The 22,476-nt window shown below is 41.3% G+C and overlaps 1 protein-coding gene across 11 annotated transcripts in view; it reads left to right on the forward strand.

Annotated features, from left to right (window-relative positions):
• Prkn (parkin RBR E3 ubiquitin protein ligase) overlaps positions 1-22,476 on the forward strand; it is a 1,173,661-nt gene that overhangs the window by 191,139 nt on the left and 960,046 nt on the right. The window lies entirely within an intron of this gene.

Here is a 22,476-nt window from a genome sequence, read left to right on the forward strand (position 1 = left end):
CATGGTGTTAAGCTTAATTAAAAAATCCTTGTTTCTTATACAGTTCTATTGAAGTGGTCTGTATTTGTATAGAAAGTAAATTCGTTAGTGATTAGTAGTCATTCTGGCCTAGGAGCTACACACAGATCTCCGGGTTTACTGTCATCTTAAGGATTTTTTCCCCTAATTAGCCTAGTCCGTCCTTCCTTCCTTCCTTCCTTCCTTCCTTCCTTCCTTCCTTCCTTCCTTCCTTCCTTCCTTCCTTCCTTCCTTCCTTCCTTCCTTCCTTTCATCCTACTCATATCTTTAAAGGTAGATTCATAGTTGTTTTTAAACACATCTGACAGATATTTTTTGAGTTGCCATTTAATTTTTTACCTGCTAAATCATCCCTACGAGATAAACATTTTAAAAATAAGTTTCACAAACTTCTCTTATAATAGAGACATTAGAATAATTAATGTGTGGCTTTAGGTAGCTCATGCAGGATCCCGAAAATTCTATATTGAATATATTGATTTCTCTCCTTTTCCATTTGTGTGACTCCATATCTAAACCCCCTAATTTAAGGAGAGACACCAGAGTTGTTCTAACTGCTCAGTTCAACTGGGGGCCCAGCCAGAGTACCTTTACCCACTGGCCACCCCTCGCTGTCCCTCCCTCTTCCCTGACCCATCCCCATCCTCAGGAGCCCTCAACTCCGCTGATCTGTGCAGAGAGCCACTCTGGGAATCTGAATACTTCTCAGCTCTGCAGGCAGGACAGTGCCAAAGTCTCGGGAGGACCTTGTGGCTTGGAGTCCACAGTTGCACTTCGAAATGGAAATCACGGAAGGAGTGGGATCCAGGAGCAAAAATTATCTTCAGTCACCTCTGCTCTCCTTTCCCCTCCTTCTGCAGAGGACACTCCTCTGAGGCAGGGTTCTGTAGGAGAAAGGGAAAGCAAAAGGAGGGGTTTTAGCAAAGAGGACAGGTACAGCTCTGGCTGTCATTTGGGAGCAAGATCAGAAAAGAAATTCTCTTCCCTCCTCCACAGGGGGACAAGGAAGCACAGCGGGGTGCAGGGAGTGGACTGTGCGTTGGGAGAGTTGGCTGGAGCTTAGTGGCAGCTTTTTGGAAATACTTGTCAATCTATATCTACATTCAGTTTGGAAAACTGTCCCATTGGGACCACCTCTGTCTGGGTGGGAGCTGAGGATCCATCCTTCCAGCCAGATGGTGGAAAACAAAGTGTCCTGGGGCCGGGCAGTCCCCAGACCAATTGAATTCCTGCTGGGGGCGGGGGGGTGGGGGGAGACTTCATTCTTTGCAAGTCATCTCTGAGGGAGCAGAGAAAACAGCGGGAGGCTTCCTTCCCTGGAAGTGTGAATTCATGGCTGTCTGAAGGGAGGAGTGTCTCAGAGGTCCTTCTGAAAACAGAATGCCTGGGTCGTGCAGCTAATGTATCCTGTTATTTTCATTGGTGATGTTATTTTGTTAGCCGTGCTGGGTCGATGAAAGCTGCTCTATTGAAAACTTTCTCACTGGTGAAACTAAAATCAGCTTATCTTATTTCTTCCCTTTAAAGCAGCATGGCTGCACATATCCTGTGAAAAGAAAATGTCACACTGCTTCTTTTGCTCCCATGTGACTGGATGACTTGGAAAAGAAGTTGATTTTGCTTGCGGTGGGATTGATCTTAACTCATTCTTTGCATTATATTCTCTAAGAGCAGTTTCCAGTCAGTGTGTTGAGAATCCCAGTTGAGCTGTTAATTTCGCCCTACATGCGTAGTTTAAGCAACTCAAATAGTTCATGCTCTGATTTGAAGAAGAGGTAAATACCACATTTATAACTAATAAAAATTTAATTCACATGCTTGATGAAAGATTGGATACTTCAGTGTTATTAAAAGAATGATATATGTTGTACCTCATGATTCTATTTGCTAATATTCTACCATGTTTATATCTACAAAATTGATATTTTAAAACTTTTTTTTTATGATGTCACAATTGCTGATAGTCACACTAGGCAGCATGGGGCCAGGAAGGGAGCACACTGCTGAAAAGCCAGAAGGGAAGAGCCAAAGGTAGACTGCAGAAGTATTTGCCCATTTCCCCCATCGGTGCAGATAATTCTCTTATCTGTGAAGGAAACAGAGAGAGAGAGAAAGAGGAACAGAAAATGAACAGAGAGAGAAAAGGCAAAGAATTTACTGTACGAATTCATTAATAAAATGAGAATCAAGTCAAGCAAGAATATATGATTGATCAAATTCATGAGGAAGCTGAGACAGGAGCATCAGACATGCTTCCTGACCATTTAGCCCAGGCTCCAATAGCATCGTCTAAGAAATCTTTAAAAAAAAAAAAAAATTGAGCTGTCCGCTGTGAAGTGTGTTTGCCTAACTGTGCAAAACTCTGTTGTCAGTCTTGGTTCGTAGCCTACCTCCATGCAGACTGGTTGTTGCTGCATATCTCTGTACTGCAGGCCACCATGTGGGGACAGCAGAATGACTGAAAGGCCCTGCAACTTGAAAATTGCCTGTTTTGCCATAAAGAACTACCCTAAGCCTGGCTTTCAAGAATACATACCAATCTCAATAATTCCTCTCAAAATTGTATCGAGGTCTTTTTGTGAGTGCTTTTTTGAATTAATCCATGTTTTAAAATTGTTGCTGGCATGACAGTCACTTTTCAGCAATCTCATTTTTTTAAATCAAATTTTATTTTTAACTATTTTACAAACTCTCCTTACACATCACATAGGGTTTGAAGTTTCAAGCACGTCCAAATATCTATGGCGTATAATTTAGGCTGTTAGCTGCGTTTATTATACATGAACTCTGTCTCCATCCCTTTGCTTTAACTGCACCCCTGCCTCAAATACTTTTTGGTGTCTCTGAGACTTCCTTACCTCCTCTCCTCAAGAAACTGGGTTAAATGTCCTTTATGAGAACTACACTGCTCTGTGACTGTCTGTATTTCAGGCTTGCTTTCTCACTAGATCTCGTCTCTTTGAGGACAAGACATTAGTATGTTCATGATTATTATCTTTGCTACTTGCCATGAAGCTTGGCACATCCTAGGTATTAAATAAGTATTCGTAGAAGAAATGGATAAAATTACCAGAAAAAAATGTTACTTAGTTTCATATTTCTTCCAAATTTAAAAGCCATTATAAAACCCATATGCAAAAATATCCACTTGTTATCTTAATGAACACTATATTTCTTTATATAAGTGAAAAGTTTCCATTATTTGGTTACATTTTGAATTTGGGATTAGCAAAATTGGTTCTTTATTGAGAGATCTCTAGTTTCCCTTGAAGAAAAAATTGTAGCTCTTCTATTCAGAGGACATGTAATCAGCATCCCGTGTTATTCATTAATGTAAATTTCTGTAAAATCCTAAAATATAATTCTCTGAACTAAGCCTCATGATTATTGGCCTTTAGAGTTTTTATCTTATGTCTTCCAGAATGAAGATCTTCTTAGAGGCCATACAAACATTATCTTTCTCAATTCCTTTTGCTAGATTAAATTTGAAAAATCTATTGGATGTGTATAGATTAATTTTTAGATATACTTTAACAGAAAGAGTGACACAATATGTAAAACTAACCCCCATTAGTCATTTTTACTAATTTTCAGAAAACATATGACATGTAGACAGTAACTTCCATCTGTGAAATTGTGGATGTGCTTTGCCACTCACTCACAGGGCACATGCTGATCAAAGATCTCCACTCTAGTATTACCTCTTCTAGGAATTTATTGAACATGTACTTATCGGGTTCCAAAGATAACCAGAGTTTGTGCCAGGTGGTAAATAGCAATACAACAGAAGAAACATTTAACTAATGCAATCTTTACATTGCATGTTTACTTACATGGGCAGGGAGCACAGAACCCCACTTCCAACTCATGTTCAAAGCTCTACAACTAGCGTACAGAAAACTCTGAATCTTTAAAAAAATACGACCAGCTATTTCGGAAATTTACATTAATGAATAACACGGGATGTGAATTACATGTCCTCTGAATAGATCAGCAATCTCATTTTTACCTATACAGGCAATTCACCTTTGTTTTCTGAATGTAGGTGGGAAATTTCAGGGAGATTTATGCAAACTATTTTTTGATAAAGGCTGCAACTTTGTGTTGTCAGGCCTTGCCTAGTGTGAGATGTGTTTCTAACGGGACACTATGTATTTTCACCAGAATAATTTATGATGAATTAGTAAGGGTACCAGCAGGATGATAAAACTGGTTCAAAACAATATAAAAATAAGAATTTTACATTGTAGAGATCAAAAAGGAAGATGGAAATAAAATTGATGCTATATATCACACTGGTTAATACCTAAAGGATTAAAACAAACAAACAACAACAACAACAACAAACCTATGACCTTTTTGTCATCTTTTCAACCCAGCAAAAATTTAAATCATCTCATGTAATCAGTTTTTTAAATTTTTATTATTTAACTAAGAATCCCAACTTTAAGAGTTATAAAATGCCTGGGCACCAGTGGATAGGAAAGCGGGTCAGTCTAGCCAAGTCAGTTCCTGTAGTGGGCTTGTGATCTAGCAGGACATTAACAGATCTCTTGGCTTCTTTCTGTATTCCCAATTTTGAGTAATTTTTCTTCAAAGTAATGCCATCTATTTTGGGAAACAAATCAATGCCTTTAGCAAGATGCACAAAATTGTAATAAGTATTTTATAGTATATTTAGTAGCCTCAGTAGTGTAGTTATTTAGCCCTTGCTTTGTTTTAATTATCATGATTAGCAGATGATTAGGACTGGAATCTGGTTCTTTGTTGCATTTTTTTTACACATATAGAGTACAATTTTTCATATCTTTGTACATATAGTATGTTCACGCCAATTCATGACTTTAGACATGTACTTTGTGGGTTTTTTTGGTATTACAATTCTTATTACACATATATACCACATTTTTTCATATCTGTTTATATATAAAGTATGTTGACATCCAATTCAAGTCTTCATACATGTACTTTGGATAATGATGTTCACCACATTTCACTGCCCTTGCTAATCCCCTGCCCCCTCCCTTTCCCTCCCACCCCTCTGCCCTATGTAGAATTCATCTATTCCTCCCATGCTCCCCCTCCCTACCCCACTATGAGTCAGCCTCCTTATATCAGAGAAAACATTCGGCATTTGTTTTTTGGGATTCGCTTAGCATTATTTTCTCCAACGCCATCCATTTACCTGCAAATGCCATGATTTCATTCTCTTTTAATGCTGAGTAAAATTCTATTGTGTATATATACCTCAGTTTTTTTTTTTATCCATTCATCCTCTGAGGGGCATCTAGGTTGGCTCCACAGTTTAGCTATTGTGAATTGTGCTGCTATAAACATTGATGTGGCTGTTTTTAGGTCCTTTGGGTATAGTCTGAGGAGAGGGATAACTGAGTCAAATGGTGGTTCCCTTCCCAGATTTCCAAGGAATCTCCATACTGCTTTCCATATTGGCTGCACCAATTTGCAGTCCCACCAGCAATGTAGGAGTGTACCTTTTCCCCACATCCTCGCCAACACTTATTGTTGTTTGTCTTCATAATAGCTGCCATTCTGACTAGATGAGATGATAGCTTAGGGTAGTTTTGGTTTGCATTTCTCTGATTGCTGGAGATGATGAGCATAATGGTTTTATGACATTGCATGGAAGACAGTTCTGAGGGACTCCTGAGGGTGGGGGGTCGAAGCTGACACATTAAATTAGGTGGTGAGTCAGGGCCTATGGTGGTGGTTCCATTTTAATGGGTAGAGCTCCTCAGTCGGAACATCTGCTACAACGAACTTGACATTTGCAATAATAACACATCCGCTTATTACTTGCTATATTACTTTTGTTTTCACAGTGAGGGGGGCTGTTATGGTTTGGATGTGAGGTGTCCCCCCAAGTGCCTATGTTAATTCAGGAATATTCAGGTGTGAATGATTCCATTATGAGAGCTGTAACCCAATCAGTCCATCCTAGTTTGAATGCACTGACTGGTTGGTAACTATAAGTAGGTGGGGCGTGGCTGGAGGAGGGGTCACTAGGGTTGTGCCTAGGAAGGGTCCGTACTCCCTGCAGCCCCTTCCCCACCCCCTGCTTCCTGGCAACCATGAACTGAGCAGTGTCCCTTTGCCGTGATGTTCTGCCTCATCTGGGCTCAGAGCAGTGCAGTTCACCACCGTTAACTAGATCTCTGAACCGTGAGCCCAGATAAATTTTTCCTCCTCCAAGTATTCTTGTTAGGTGTTTTGGTCACAGCACCAAAAACCTAACTAACATAGAGGCCAAGGCTGCTATTTTATGAGTACAACCTCTTGGTATAATTTTGTAAAAGCTTTAAACTTAAAATAACTTGGGATAAATAAGGAACAGCAGAAAGTCTATAGGTGAAAAATGCCACTGCTCAATGTTCCCCTTCGGAGATGAATATAAGATTTTTTGAAACTCAAACGAATCCTGGCAGTAAGTAGCTGAAGCTCCAGTCCCCTCTGAGCAGCGCTGAACAGGTCAGCATCTAGCACCTTTGTTTTAGGTTGGAATACCTTGAGTGAGGGAGGAAGCACTAGACAGGGGAACAGGCAGTCCTTGGGTCTGGGTTACTTTGACAGTGGGCGAGGGTACATCAGTGGGAGTAGAAATGGGTGGCTTTCCAGCCCCAATTCAGATCGTGTGATCTAGGAGCTGACAGCACGTCATATTAAAACCCAGTGTGTTCTGGAAAATCCTCAACTTCTGGTCAACAGATCATGGCTCCCCATCTGGGCAGGCAATCGGAATCATAAAACTTTAAAGAATAGCTTTTAAACTCATCCCAGATCTACTAATTAAAAACGCTAGGGTGATGGGACCTGGGGATTAGGGAGTGGTAGCTTTCTCTCATATACATACCCATTTAAAAAACCCCACAAAAACAAAAACTCGAATCCAGGACCTTATATGTACAAGGGTACCCTACCACTGAGCCTCATCCTAACCCTGTTCTTTTAGTTTTAATTATCTGTGCCTAGGGAATATTTACTGCTCATCTGAATTCATACCACAGTCAGAAGCTGCCTGAGGAAATACTGACACTCTCTGCACCTGGTTCAGATGCTGATCTCTCTCTCTGACAGCTCTGACCAGGGTGGGGCTAGTTTGGGAAATTGTTTCTCTTTGCTAAGAATTGCCATTAGAGAAACATCCATGTTATAACTGGAAGTTTAAGATACTTGGAAAATGATAGCGAATGTCTGTCACAATATGGACATGTGTCAGGACAGGTTGCTCTGTCACCATAATGAATTCTCTTCCAAAGGCTTCAAGAGCACCCGAGCACAGATGCAGTGCTGCCCTGTGTGCATGTTCTGGAACACTTCTGCTCTGCTGGCTGTATGGCACCTTTGCTCATCCAAAGAAAAATCCTGCAGGAATGGTCCTGGAGGCTGAGTGGAGTGAGAGAGCAGAGTTGGTAATGTGGGCCTAGTCCTCGAACTATTTCCATTTATCTACACAGAAACCTATGAATAAAAGTGAGCCGTGGATTCAGTACTGCTGAAGATGTTTCATTACTTTGTGTGTAGTTATAAGTTCAATTTTTTAAAAATCTGAAGTCTTAGTTTCAAACCTGTGCAAATTTTAAAATGTGATCGTACTATACTGACTCTTAAGGGACATGCTCCGACGTATTTGGCAAGTGTCCAGGTACAATATCCTTGGGAGGAAGCACTGAGCTCTTTGCTAATGAAGAAAAGGAAAGGTGGATTATTTCTAAGCTGACAAATGAAGCAGCAAATTGCCAGCCAGCCCCTACTTCCTCTGTTGAGAGTGGGAAATTGTCTGGATGTGCAGTGCTGGTGAGGAAGAGCCCGCGTGGACGCTGGAGTGGTAGCCAGGCTTGCTCTTGAGCGACAGGTCCTGGTCCTCTCCCAGTTCTTCCCTGGTCCTCTTCTTTCATGGCTCTTCTCTGAGTTCTGTGCAGCCCTAGGAAGTCATCTGCAGCTCACCTGCCCCCATGTCCCACTGACACTTACCCTTCCTCCACCAAGGTCGGAGGCTCTCCAAGCTCCGTGTCACTGGCATGCCGTTCCCTCTACCCAGATCGCGCACCGTCCCATCCAGATTTAATGACTGCCTTGTGATGGGATCCAGTCCTGCCCTCAGGTGCAGAGGGTCCATTCTTCTCCCTGTAGACCCTGAGCCGAGAACCCCATGATCATTCCATATTCCTTCAGTTAATATTTCTGGGCACCTAGTGTGTGCAGCACTGTTCCAGGCACTGGGAAGACAGCCCTGGACACACAGGAGACTGTCATCTCTGCCCTCTGGAGTGCACTTTTAAGAGGGGTAGACTGGCAATAGATGGGACCAGTCCACGACATACCTGCAGTGTGACTGTGCCACAGATAGACAAGCCAGGCTGGAGACAGGCAGTGGGGCTACAGATCTCAGCGAGTGAGTGGCCGGCCATACTGACACGGGGTCAGCTGAGTGGGAACCTGACAGGGCGCGGGGTTAGGTGCATGACCATGTGGAGAGAGAAAAGAATCAGCGAGTGTGAAGGCTCAGAGTGGCCAGGGCCGTGAGCAGAGCCGGAGATGAGGCTGAGGCGTGAAGGGCCAGAGGGTCTGGGCCTGGTGAAGAACTGAAGGATTTTCACTTTTACTGGCAAGCTCTAACCTGGTGTCGAGAAAGATGATCCTGACTTTGGTGTTGAAATGAGAGCAAGGGGGGAAGGTGGTAATCTGGGAGTATGGTGCAGATGGCATTTGATCCTCAAGACTGGATGGGATCATCATGGTATCTGAACTCGGAACATCCCAACTCTGGCCTAAATCCCAACACTGGCCTAAATCCTTTTCAAGCACCCTGAGCGGAGATAAACACTCACAGGAGCCCTGCATGGATTTGGTGTTCTGTTAAGGGTTCAGTGAGCGCCCGTGTCTTTTGGCATCCTTTGACACCACAGAGGACCTTGCACCGTGGACAGGAGCTAAGGTCAGCACCCTCACTACTGAGCCCTTGGTCTGCCTTTGCTTTAGCAGGAGGGCAAGGGCAGCTGTGCAGGGCACCACCTTGCTTCAGTGGCACACTGGGGCTTCCCATGGGGCCTCCCCCCACCATGCCTTCTGCCGATTCTGTGATCCCCATTTAGATTTCCTGCTTGTTTCAAGAGCTGCTTAAAAGAGTTATGTACTAACAACTGCTAAGCGACTTTGTTTCCTCAGTTTTTAGGTACGTTGCAGAGAATTTGTGTGTAGTGTTTTTACCTCTGAAATTAATTGATATTTTTTATGACCTGATATGTGCCCTCCTTCAAATGACCTTTCCTTGAGCACCTGGAAAATTAGTTTTAGAAGTGTACCTCCTTCACTTCCCACCTATATTTCCCTGTCCACCACCCACGTTATTATGTCACATTGCAGACAAAGTATATTAAACTGTGCTTTGTTTCCTTAAAACCACAGTCGTTTAGTTCTATTAGTAAACTCATGACAGTGTAGTTTTTTCAGGAAAATCTCCTGGGAACAGTCCTTAGCACTCTGCATTACCTATCTTGGATCACTCTTTCCTGTAGTTTTCTTTTCTCATTGCATGTTGATGTGGAGAAGTCAGAGGTAAGTCATATGTATTTCCCCACCCAAGTGAGTTGATCTTTCAGCTCACCCTACCTCTAGCTCTAAAATGCAATCATGTTAATAGGATACGTCTTGGTGCTGTTTTTTTTTAGGCCATTCTCCCTTGATAATGGTGTGTGTCCTTTCAATATGCAATTTTAGGTTTTTTTTTTTTTTCCTAAGTGTTTTTGCTTACTTTTCTCTGTCCTCTATCCTTATATCCTTTCAGTGTTGTTGATATATTTCCCCCTCTGGGAGTTGGCAGCTGTGCTCCTTCTAATTTTATTTTTTTACCTATTTATTTTTCTTTCAAATGGTTTGTAGTTCTTCTAGGTCTTTTTTCATATCGCTCTATTCTCCCTCCAGCTCTTGTATTTCTACTATATTTTCTTGTTTCGTGGATGTAATTATTGGTTCATTTCTTACTACTCTAGGTTGTCACACAGTTTTGCGGGGTGAGACTTTTTTTTAGTGAGATGTTTTAGTCTATAAAGTCAGTTCTTCTTGGGGGGGGGGTTGAGTGTTCAGCCTTGAGCAGGGCTGAGTGTTCAGACTTGATGCAAACAGGTAATAAAGGACCAGCAGAGGGGAGTTTGAGTGCGTGGGTTATCCTGCAGCTAATGTTTGTTCAGCCTGCCCTGCAGACAACTTAGTTAAACCTGTCCTGCACCTAACAAGGATGATGTCGATTGTCTTATCATTTAATATAAACAGATAATATTGTTTGAATAAGTAGACAAATAGATATAGAAAACTGCTGAGTTTGCCCTTACGTGTTGGTTTATCTGAATGTCAGAGTTTTAAAAAGGAAAAGATTATTTGAAGCTGTCTTACCTAGCTATGGTCCGGACATGGTCTGAGTATGTCCCCAGAGGATCATGTGCTGGAAACTTGACCCAGTGTGGGGTGGCAAGGATGGCACCGTTAAGAGACAGGGCCTCTCTTTGTGCAAGGTGAGAGGTCCCTGAGAGAGCCACCCTCAGAAGGGATCAATGTAGTTCTTGCAGAAGCCTGTTAGTCCCCGTGGTAGGTGGCTGTGAGGCGTGAGACTCACCCGAATGCCTCTTCCTTCCCTTTTCTCCCTGTGAGTTCTCTGTTCTCACGTAGCTGTTTCCTTTCTGCTCTCCTGTCAACCGCTAGAGGGGCTCTCACTGCAGGCCAAACATGTGGGACTTCCTGACCTTGGACTTCCAGCCTTCAAACCTGTCATCTAAGCAAACCTCTTTTCTGTATGAAGAACTCAGTCTCAGGTATTTTGTTGTAAAAACAGAAAATGTTCTAATGCACTCCTGATGACAAGAAGTATGTATAGATATTCTTTAACAAAAAGAAAAAACTAGTTATACGTGAGAATAAATGTGGGAAAATGAAGTCAATGTTAGAAAGTTTTAATCACTCGAGGGAAAAGACCCAGTACAGCAGATGTTATTTAGGAAATTATACTAGAAGGTCTTTATGTGATTTTCATGTTTGTATTACATAGCACCCTCGGATTTTTACTTTTAAAGTACTTGCTTTATGTAGTACGTATTAAATGTAACTTTTATAGTTACATTTACTATAGTTAACTTTTATAGTAAATTGATTCATATTGAATTTGTCATTTGTTTTATTTGAGAGATTTGAGGAAAATCTCGTAGTTCAACTGCTGAGTTTGCCCTTCAGCCTTCATAAAAGGGGTGGGGGCAAGCACGGCGCGCTGGCAGGAACCAGTAGCTCTCACTGACCCCCTTGGTGCATCAGGGAGAGCTCAGGTGGTGGCACTTGGATTGTCATAGCTGCAGGTTTCCCTTAGACAAGTTGAGACCCCAAGCAGGAGCCGTGGTGTCTTGTTTTCTGCTTCTGCGTTTGCATCTACCTCAAAATACCATAGAGCCGTGTGCACAACTGGCTCTTTAAGTCACAGGAGGCAGAAATCCAACTCAGACTGGCTTAAGTTGAAAAGGAATTTGTTGGATCAAATATTTGTGAATCACTGGTATTAGCTGTGGCCTCAGACAGAGCTGAATCCTGGCAATCACACTGGATTCAACGTCTAAGTTGGTCCCTTCCATTTTCCCGAGTTAACTTCTTTTTCTTAACTTCTTGCACAATTGCTAAATGAAGAGAATTCACTGAATTATTCAACAGCAATTAAGCAATTCTTCCTGACTCTACTTTATTAAGCAGACTGCGTGCTCTTGGCGATAGAAAGGCCACCGTGAGCTTTAGGCTCATATCCCACCAGCTTATGGAGGCCAAGTGAAAGACAGCAACTCTTTTTCATGATCCCAGCCAAAGTTGTAGGAATAGCTCCTATTAGACTCTTAGGTCATATACTAGCTGCTAACTTGACCACTCTGGCCCTTGCAGCATGATAAGTAGATATTGGTGTGTGTGTGTGTCTGTGTGTGTGTGTGTGTGTGTGTGTGTAGAGCAAGTGTCGTGGAGTTATGTAGATCACACACTGGCCTTTTTCTACTACTCAGCATAGAAAAATCATATCGCTGGGACAAATACACCAACTTTCCCAGTGGCTTAACACAGCAAAATGTTTCCTGCACGAGCTACAAACCATCGTGGGTCTGCTTGCTGTGGCCACTCAGGACCCAGGCTGCTGGGGGCTCCAGCTTGACATGTTCTCACAGTCACTGCAGCAGGGCAACAGAGCTCTGGACTCATTTTGTCATCTTGTGCTCTGGCTGGGAGGTGACTTCCACTGTTCCACTCACATCTCATTGGCCAGAATTAGTGACGTGTCTCTATGAAGGGTTCTAACTAGTTCAGGGAAGAGGCCTACACGGCACTAGTGAGGGCCACACCCCTGCTCAAAGACCATCCCAACATCCTGAGCTTCTCAGAAGTCCTTCATAACTTGTCTTCCCAGAGAAACCTCGCCTCTCAAAACATTCTTCACTACACCAACCAATTTAGTGCACATCTGGACAAACTAGCCCCACAGCATTCTCAGAACTGCAAAGAGAGCTTTGCAATAATAACTCTTGATGGAAGCTGTGATCTTGCCCCAAATTCATGTGGCATCAGGTAATGGCTTGATCCACTTGTCTCTGTTTACCTGTCAATTTATGAATCACTTCTTCATTTGTTCAACGTTTGCTGAGCACTTACTATATATCAGAAGTGCAGCTGCTGGATGCTAGGAATACAGCACAGTCCCTGAGGTATGAATCAGTCTAGTGATGAAGGCAGACAATAATCATGGTAATGCTGTTGGAGAAAATGCTGATAACTCAGACTTCAGATTCTACCTTTCTAATACGGATGCTCAACTATCTAGACTGATGTGAGATTCAGTCCTTAATTTTGGATCATGTACCTTGCAGTCTGAGTTGCTCAATCTCACAACAACCCTAGGTGATGTTAAATATCTCACATATAAATTTCCATCATTACCCCATTGTCAAAGATGAACAAATAAAGGGGGTTTTATGTAAACTTGGGATTTGTGTCCGATTCTATGGCTGTATAACAAATTGCTCCAAAACTCCTGGCCTTAAGCAATAGTCACGTATTATCTTTCTACATATGACTATTAAGCCTGATGATTTCTGAAGGTGAGGAATTTTGGAAGGACTGCTGAGCGGGTCTGATTTGGGCTCTCACTCAATGGCAATAGATGTTAGTGGAAGTGTCATTGAAGATTTGACTAGAGCTAGAGGATCCGTTTCTATTGTGGTTAGTCATCTGTGGCAGATTGGTGCTGGCTGTTGTTGGTGAAGGGTCCTAGTTTTTCTCCATTTGGGCCTTTCTACAAGACAATGTGTGTCCCACACCATAATGGGAACTGGACAATTCCAGGGGAAGTCTTGGAACTTACCCCCATGCCTAGGTGTCATGCAGTACTGACCACACAGGGCAGCCATAATGCAGTGTGAGAAGGGATAGGCAAAGCTGTGGACGCCTGAGGCAGGTGCTCTTGAGCAGTGTTGAAGGCTGTCCTGCATAATCCCTGCCCACCTTCTGGCAGGACACCTGTTTCTATGATAATGAAATAACACGTTAGCTGATTCATAGAACACCTTTTAAATGGAAGTTCCACACCTGCAGATTTGGGTACGTCTTTGTCAGCATTTGCTATGGTTTGATCCCCAAAGTTCAAATGTTAGAAGCTTGGTCTCCTGTGTAATGGTATAGAGAGGTGGTGGGATGTTTAAGAGGTAATTAGGTCATGGGGTGCCTACGGAGCTGGTTCCGTTTCTCCAGGAGGATTATTTACTGTGTGCGTGGGCTGTTATACAGCAAGTTACCCTAGTGTTTTGGCCTTTTTGCATGTACCCTCTTCCCCTCCCACTCCTCCACCATGTTGTGATATAGCACGAGGCCCTCTCCAGAAGTTGAGTAGATGCTGGTACCAGGCTCACTGCCTCCAGAAATATGAACTAAAATAAACCTCCTTCCTTAATAAATCAGCCAATCATAGGTATTCCATCATAGTAATAGAAAGCAGATTAAGATAGCATTCCACTGCAAGCAGACATCAAGGCAAATAAATACAGCAACCAACGACATTCATTCATATACTGCACGCCTCATATATATAACCCAGTGTCTGCTTAATTACACCAGGAAAATGGAATACGAATTTTTTTTTTTTTGCAGTGTCAGGACAGAGCCCCATGCATGCTAGCCAAGCCTCTCTACCACCGACCTATATACAGCCTTGAAAATGCTTTTTATTAAACTTCATACACAAAGTATTTGAAAGTACTTTGTCAGAACCGCATAAAATTCATAGGCTACTCTTCTCTTCCATTCAGTGATGAGCTCTCCTTCGTGGGCATAACATTTACACTGCATTGTAGACTTCTCAATAAGGTAGTGACGAGTTTCTTTAGTGAAAGTAGAATTAATATATTTCTCTGGGACTTCATGAGATGGTTTTGGGCTATATCACAAATGCTATCATTTCTATAGGGAAACCTTTTCTATTTATATGAATCACAGTTTATTTGGAAGCCTTTATAAATTTGGGGGGTATATCACAAATGCTATTATTTCTACAGGGAAGCCTTTTATATTTCTATGAAACAAAGTTTCTTCAGGGAAGCCTTTTATCTATAATGGCACTGTGATTGTCTGCTTAAGTGTTTCAAATGTTATCTCCATAAAGAGAAAAGAAAGACTGCTCTCACAGACTGCAGATGCGTAGATGTCTTGTAGTGGGACTAAGTGGATCTGATACCATCCCTCTGAGTATTCAGTTAACCTTAAAAATGTGCTAGTTGGAAGTGATTCCAGAAAAGAGATAATTCAGAGGAATACATATTTCTGGGTCATGGTCTACATTCATGGAAATAAGTATCCATTTTTGGCCTTTTGGCCAGGAAATTTCTAAGGAAAGTAAAACTCTGTCTCACTTTGAAGCTAAATTCCTAGGGTTGTAGAGGAACTTTTTGAATTATATCTTCTCATAGGAATTATCTAATATTTATAGTCATAAAGTGAAGGGGTGGAATTCATGAACCAATATATTCTCAGCACTGTGCTTCAGTGGATATTTCCTGAAACACATCAAAAGTTTGTTAATATTCAGGACGAAGAGAAATGCAAGATTTGAAGTTATTGCAATAAAGAAAAACAAATTGTTGAAAGCTTTTGAAAACATTTAATGATTTTGCCTATAATTAAATATAAAAAACAGACCTTTCAATACTGTGTTAACTATAGAGAAAAAATTAAACTTCTAAATAAATTTTTATATACTTTTAGTGATCAAAATGACTATATAATCATGTCTGAAAATAAATACGATTTAGTAAGCAACCAATATTTTATTTGAGATACCCATATATTAAATCTTTTTAATTTTAATCAAACACATTTTAAAGTGGTTTTTAAAGGAAGCCTCCAAGTTAAAGTCAATCAATTATTAGCTATTTTCCAAGAGAAAAAAAAATTATGGCATTCATTATGCTCCTTGGGTTATAAAATATTTTCAAGAAAAAAATTAAAACATGTATCCCAAAATAAATTTGTAAGATAAAATTTTTGTATTAACTTTCACCACCGTGTCATACTGAATGCCTCTAGATAATTTAAGAATTTCATAATAAAGATTATCTGGATTCTACATTATGACATTTCAGTTGAGTAGGAGCTGGTCGTATCACGTAGGAGTAAATGAGACTGTGCCTGTCGAGTTCATCTCCATCATCTTGTCTGGATCCTGCTTGAATCCAGAATGCCTTCCACGCCTTCTAAGACTCTCCTGGCCTCACCCAGCATCAGCTGGTGTCTAGTGCACCTTGAGTGGTGGCACATGATCCTGCCAGACCGATCAGTCACCTGGACAGTGGAGCCACTTGGGTGAAATAGAACTAATGACAAATACAGCCAGAACTGGCAGGAGAATTGGTGGAATTTCTGTGTTGTGGAGACTTACCTAGAAGTACTCAAGATTCTGGGCCATGTGCAGAGACCCAGGAATCTCAGCAGTGAGTCTGGGTCAGATATGATCCTGATCTTCAACACCAAACATCCAAGTTGATATGTAACTCTTTTCAATTTGTATTCTCAAAAAGAAGTATCTTTACCAGTAATAGAAAGAAAATTTTCACTAGATTTATTCTATTTTTGCAGTGGTTAAGTCTAGGGCATTGTCCCCAGGAACTTAGGTTGGCATCAGTGTGGCCTTCGGTGTTACACCAACTTACATCTTGTATATCCACCCTATCACATGAACACAAATGTCAACGTGCCTAATCTATATATGCTTTGCTGGCGTCAGTGATTTGCCTGGTTCACCTGTATGTGCAGTAGAATATTGTGCCAAAGGTAGCAGTTCATGTTCTTTTGATAGAACAGGAATGTGTATCTACAGTCCTTGAGTGAGAGGAGGACTAATTTAAGATGCAGTCATAGCTATCATGGTGTGACCAAAGATAAGAAAGTGAGATTAGAAGAATCACCCACCCAGCTTACAGCCACTGTGACCACAAGGGGTAGGAGACCCTGAACCAAGGACTTGTGAAAGCCACCAGGCTGTCCCTGACCTCATGGAAGGCTGTGTGTGGCACCCCTGAGGACTGGATCCTGAGGGAGTCTGCCTAAGCAGACTCCATGGCATTGCTACCTTCTAACGCCAACAGTAAATAGATAAAGAGAATATTCTGTAAAGATGCAAACAGCAAATGCAGGAAAGCATTTTTACAAATGATTAGGCACAGTGCTTTCTGTACACTGAACTAGCAATGAAAAGAGAGCATACAACCAAGAAATTTATGTATTAATCAATAGCATACAAAAGAAGAAATCATGATGTGGCAGCATTAATGAAAGTGAAGAATACTGAAATATGTGGACAGTATCATAAAGACACACGGACTACCTAAAATCTGTACTCTTAGCCAAGAGTACTATTGAAATTCTGGAGTTGTCAATATTTATTCATAGGAAAAATGTATTGGCTTTTTAGAATCAATGCCCTAACCTCAGATTAGCATTCACCTAAGGATGTCTGTAAAGTGTGACTCTGCGGGTGCCTGGAGGTAGCGCTGTGTGAAGGTGCAGTGTGTTTGCTGGCTACAGAGTAGGAAAATTGTTTTCCAGAAAGAGCTCATATTGCAGGTTTTCCAAGTCCACTGGAAGTAACTGTTGCCACTTTCCATGTTCTCATCTATGAGCAGCTAAACAATTTTTACCTGCATTAGCAGTGAGGTACAGGAAAATATCCGTGGAATTTTAACAACAGTTTTAAAAAGCATTCATAGTCCATATACCCTTAGCAGTGTAATGCTTTTGACATCTCCATCAAAAAAATCAGAAGCTTTGGAAGGAGAAATGAAAATGAGACTTTACAATTTTGGGGTATGTGTCTGTGTGTTTTTCAATGAATATGCCAATAAACAAAGCCGTTTTCTTTAAATTATTATTTGATACTTACATACAGAGTCAGCACTCTGAACAGCAGCCACTATTTCCCCAAATTTAGAATCGCTCATTCCTTCATGGACGAATGCAGCGTAGGGAAGATGACAGCATCCTCGTTCCCCAAACTCACTTGGTCCTCACTCTGCTCTGGGCTCCTGAGTGGACCTCCTCACTCGGTCTTTTGCCCTTAACAGGAGTTAGCAGTGCCCTAGTTGTCCTCTTGTTTTCTGGGTTTCTGAATCTCCTTTGGCCCACCTAGCCCTGTGCACATCATCTTTCTGAGGCAGGAAGCCATTTGGAAAATAATAAACTAGACTGAACTTGATAGAACACAGACAGGGCAGCTCAAAGTCCATCTTAATTCAAGAATCAGGTGAAGGCAAGCATCTCTTGCTACAGTGTCCCTGTTGCTGTCCATCCCACTAATCTACACACCCACTCCTCTGTCCACCAGAACTCAAAGGCTGTCTGACTCGGAGTCTGCCCAGACCAGTGCTTGCTGGAGGAAGGACGAGTCATCCACTGGGCCCAGGACCGGCTGAGCCCTCTTCCTGCCAGCAGGGTCACCCTGACTCACTCCCGGTGCCTTTCCTGGGGATACAGGGAAGAAGCAGCCTTCTGCAGACCCTGGGCCACACTTCCCCACTAGTGCTGTCCCTGTGCAGCTAGCTGTCCTGTAAGACATGTCCAGACCCAGCTCCTCGGTCTCCAGCTCAGGCTGCCCATGCTGTGGGCACCTTGGCCAATAACAGGAGGGACTGTTTGTACACACCTGGAACATCCTTCTCTGTGTGTGTTGGGGTGGAGGGGTTATAAGAACACTGGATCATGAATTTTTCTCTTCTTATACCAATTTAAACAAATGGTATTATTGTTTCTCAATTACTGTGTGAGCAACAATAACATTATTTGTAACAGCTTTTTTTTCCCACAATAAAATCAGAGGATCTGTGTTTATAAACTGAGTTCAAGAAATGTCACTAAGGAAAAAAATAGAGCTTTTGTTCAGAACAGTTGCTGTTATCTTAAAAATTATCACAACCTTCCAATAAACACTTGGCTGGGGAAATAAAACAGTTGCATAACAATGAGTTCATTTACTGTTCTTAACATAGGATTCCTGGATTTTCAATTCTTTCTGCTTTTTATGGACCTTTAAAAAATGTTTCATTTGTGTTACACAAATATCCCTATAAAACCTCCTTTTGTGTGTGTCTCCTAATATGCACGGCAGTGTAGTAATGCTTGTGTGCAACTTAAATACAGAAACTGACCTGTACTGGGGATGCAAACTCGAGTTGACTTCTTTTTTCATTAATCTATTTATTTGTTCTAATTTGTTATACATGACAGCCAAATGCATTTCGATTCATAGTACACAAATGGAGTACAATTGTTCATTTCTCTGGTTGTACACTAAATAGAGTCACACCATTGGTGTCCTCATACATGTACCTAGGTAATGATGTCCATCTCATGCCACCATCTCCCCTACCCTGTTCCCCATCCCTTCACCTCCCTCCCCTTTGCCCTATTTAAAATTTCAAGTTGACTTTTTTATTCACTTATATTCTATATTGTTGACACAGTATACAAGACATTTACATCATTTAGAAAAGACGTGATTTTTACCTCAGGGAAATAATTGAATATAATATTACCATGTTTATGTACTCTATACTTATATGTGTATGTGTATGCTAAGCAGCAAAACATTATCCCACAAAATGGTCTGAATTGAGTTTAAAACTATAGAATCATATTGTAGATTTTGATTGGCATCTCCATCTAATCAACCAGTCTTACTCTATTTTAATCTCTCTGTCTTCTATCTGGCTCCTTGGCGCTCTCTCTCTCTCTCTCTCTGTCTCACACACACACACACACTCCACAGACAGACAGGCAGGCTGGGGAGGAATCCGGGCTCCGCACAGGGAGAATCAGGACAGCCTCATGAGTACCACCTCAGTGGTAGGTCCAGAGTATTCTAGAAGAGCACCCCTTAAAAACAAATCAACAACAAAAAAAAGAGAACCTATTTCTCAAAGCTATTGGTGGTAATTCTGGTGCTTTCATTTTGGAGCAGAAGCATAGACAACATAAAATTAGGTGAAAATATTTAATTTACGTAATAGTTATTGGCAGATTAATAAGCCTATAATTTAAAAAAAAACACTAAAGAGTTTAATTAATTTGAGGTGGGCAGATATTTAGTGCTTGAGAGTCACCAGAAAATAGATAACAAAATATTTATACATAAAGTATGTCTTCATAGACACATCTTTTTTTTTGTTTGTTTATTTTGTTTTTAAGAAACAAAACATACTTGCTGTAATTAAGTCATCATTCCCCCAAATTGATTTTCCCTGTGTTTTATTGAACTTTTATTCTCCACAGGGTGAGGGGATCTATTTCTCTTTGATTAATTTTGACATAAATAAAATTTTAAGTTACTTTTTGAGAAACATTTGAATCTGAAACCTTTTTGTTTTAGTGGGAAACACAAGTAAAATTCCAATTTGTTTGTAAAAGAGTAAAAGCAATTATTCTTATTCAGGTAACAAAATATCATTGTATTTTCCCAGAGAAATCTGTGAGAGACAAAAGAGATGCTGTGGGGCCAGGAAAGAAGGAGTGGAACCAGGTTTCCTCCTCCTCCATCAGGCCTGTGTGGGACTCAGTAATGAGCAGAGCAAGGCAGCTGCCTGCAGTCAGCCCCAGAAGATGAGAAAGGAGAGGGGAGCCTGCTGGGCAGCCTGCAGCCGGTTTCTGCACCGCCCTGGTGTCACATTTGATGTTTGGGATGAGTTAGCTCCAACAGATGTTACCCTCCACAGGAGAACAGAGCTTGTCGGAGAGCCTCAAAAAGGCATCGCAATTAGCTCTGCAAGTCGTGAATGATATTACCAGGTTGATGATTATTAATAAGTGATGGAGAAGAACTTTGTGGTGCTGCTGTTTATGTATGATCACCTCCCTTTTTATTGCTGTAGTACTAGCTAATGTAGAAGTCATTAACGGATTTTCTTTTTGATCTGACTCATGCAGGGAGGGCAGGCTTGAGCTGCAGATGCGGGGCGGGGCCGCAAACCTCTTGCTACTGGTGGTTAAAATTTAGCTTCTTACCTGGTTCCTTCAGGCACTGTGGAGGCAATCCATATTTCACTCTCTTGCAAATTCTGTAAGCATCTCTGTGGTATCGTCAGTCATTTTTCTAGACAATTAACACGGTTCTGTGTTTCGTCATTGAAGTAATAGGGTAGGTTGCAGGAGATACCGACCATGAGGTAGAGGGGGGATACTCACATCTGGAACTCTTTATGACTTAACTAGGTCTTAAACACATATGCCTTCATGTTAAAGTTGGAGACCAACTAGTGGAACAGGGGAAGACAGCATCTCAGTGGATTGTGAAGTCTTAAAAGCTGCTGTAATCCTGTCTCTGATACTTGCTTACTCTCTAAAAAGCCATTTCTCTTCTCTCATCCTCAGTTTTCACATCTGTAAAATAAATAAAAGATATATAATACTTACATAGAATAATTTTAATCAGCATCATGTAAGTATATATTTACTGGTATTATATTTCCTCAAGTTTTCCTATTATCTCTTCAAGAAATGGATGAAATTGGATTTCCATTTTCAGCTAACATTTGCACTTTTATGGGATTAGTATTAGTTTGCCTGATTTTTTAAGGATTTGTTTGTTTCCGGTTGAGGAGGATCATTAACCATGCGCATGAATAGATGACTTAACAAATCTTATAAGATTTAACCTTCTTATGTCTCTATAGTGTTGGGGGGGGTGCTACTGATGATAGGACAAAGTACAAGAATTTTAATTTAAAGATTATTTTAGTTAAATGCTTTACAATGTTGCCACTTTTTAAGAGAGCAAACATCTAGGGCCTTGAGACCCTTAAGGCCATACTGTCATCTATAGTTCTGGGAGGTTCCTGTGTGTATCTCCTTATAGATCTGTTGCCAGGGAAAATGAAGAAGTTCTGCTAAGTCATGTGTGTCCTGCAACTATGGTGAGTTTTTACTTGAGTTTGTACTTGAAGTCTGAGAATGTCTTGTTGAAAATGCTTGCACATTAATTATCAGGGTAGAATAATAATGCACCTGTCTCATTCACCCAGCTATTTTTTTTTTTTTTTTTGCACTTTACTTCTTCTGACTTTAATAAAAGAAGAACAGGAAGCTTATGGTAAAGGCATACTTTTAGCTGAGGTATGTACTATGCAGAGAGGAGACAGTGTGTGGGGGGGTGCACACACTACACATAGTCTCTTCTTTGGGGGCTGTTGTGGTTATGATATTTAAAGACAGATTGTATGCAATGGAAACATCCTTTGTCCGCAGGTGGGATTTTTAAGCCACATAATTCTAATTGCTATATAAGTGGATGTAATTATACTATAGGCAAACTCACTAGGGTGGTAGCTGTGAATTGCCTCCTAAAAGTATCACTTAGAGGAAAGAGAATCAGGTAATAGGCAGCTTCCAGTCCGTCTCCAGAACAGAGATTGAGTGGAGAAAATTAGAACTTGGAAGAAATTGTGAACATTTTTACAATTCCAAAGAGGCGGAGGGCAACAATAGTTACAGAAATGTAACTGAAAAGGAGAGAAATTGCTATTCACTGCTGCCTGCTCTGAGGGTCTGGGGAGGGGAGGAAGAGGGTCAGGAAATATTTTCCAACAGAGATGATGCATAAACTTTGTCTTTTGAAATGAGTGGTGTGAACCTGGCCAGGACAGTGGGTAGAGGGTATCAACCAGAGAATCAGAGCTGCAGATCCTCTGTGCAGAGAGGCACAGTGGGCTTGTCCATATCTGAGGACACCTGCTGCAGCCTTCACCTGCTGCAGCTGCTGCAGGTCTGGCTGAGCCCATGAGTGTCCTCATCTGGGCCACGGTGGGGATTCTGGTCACTAGGCTGTCATGCCTGGCTGTTGAAGCTACTCAAAGAAGAGAGGCTGGATGCAGACTCTTAAACACTCCTCTGACTTCC

This window comes from Marmota marmota, unplaced genomic scaffold (assembly GCF_001458135.2).
Source record: "Marmota marmota marmota unplaced genomic scaffold, marMar, whole genome shotgun sequence".
Classification (NCBI taxonomy): Eukaryota; Metazoa; Chordata; class Mammalia; order Rodentia; family Sciuridae; genus Marmota; species Marmota marmota.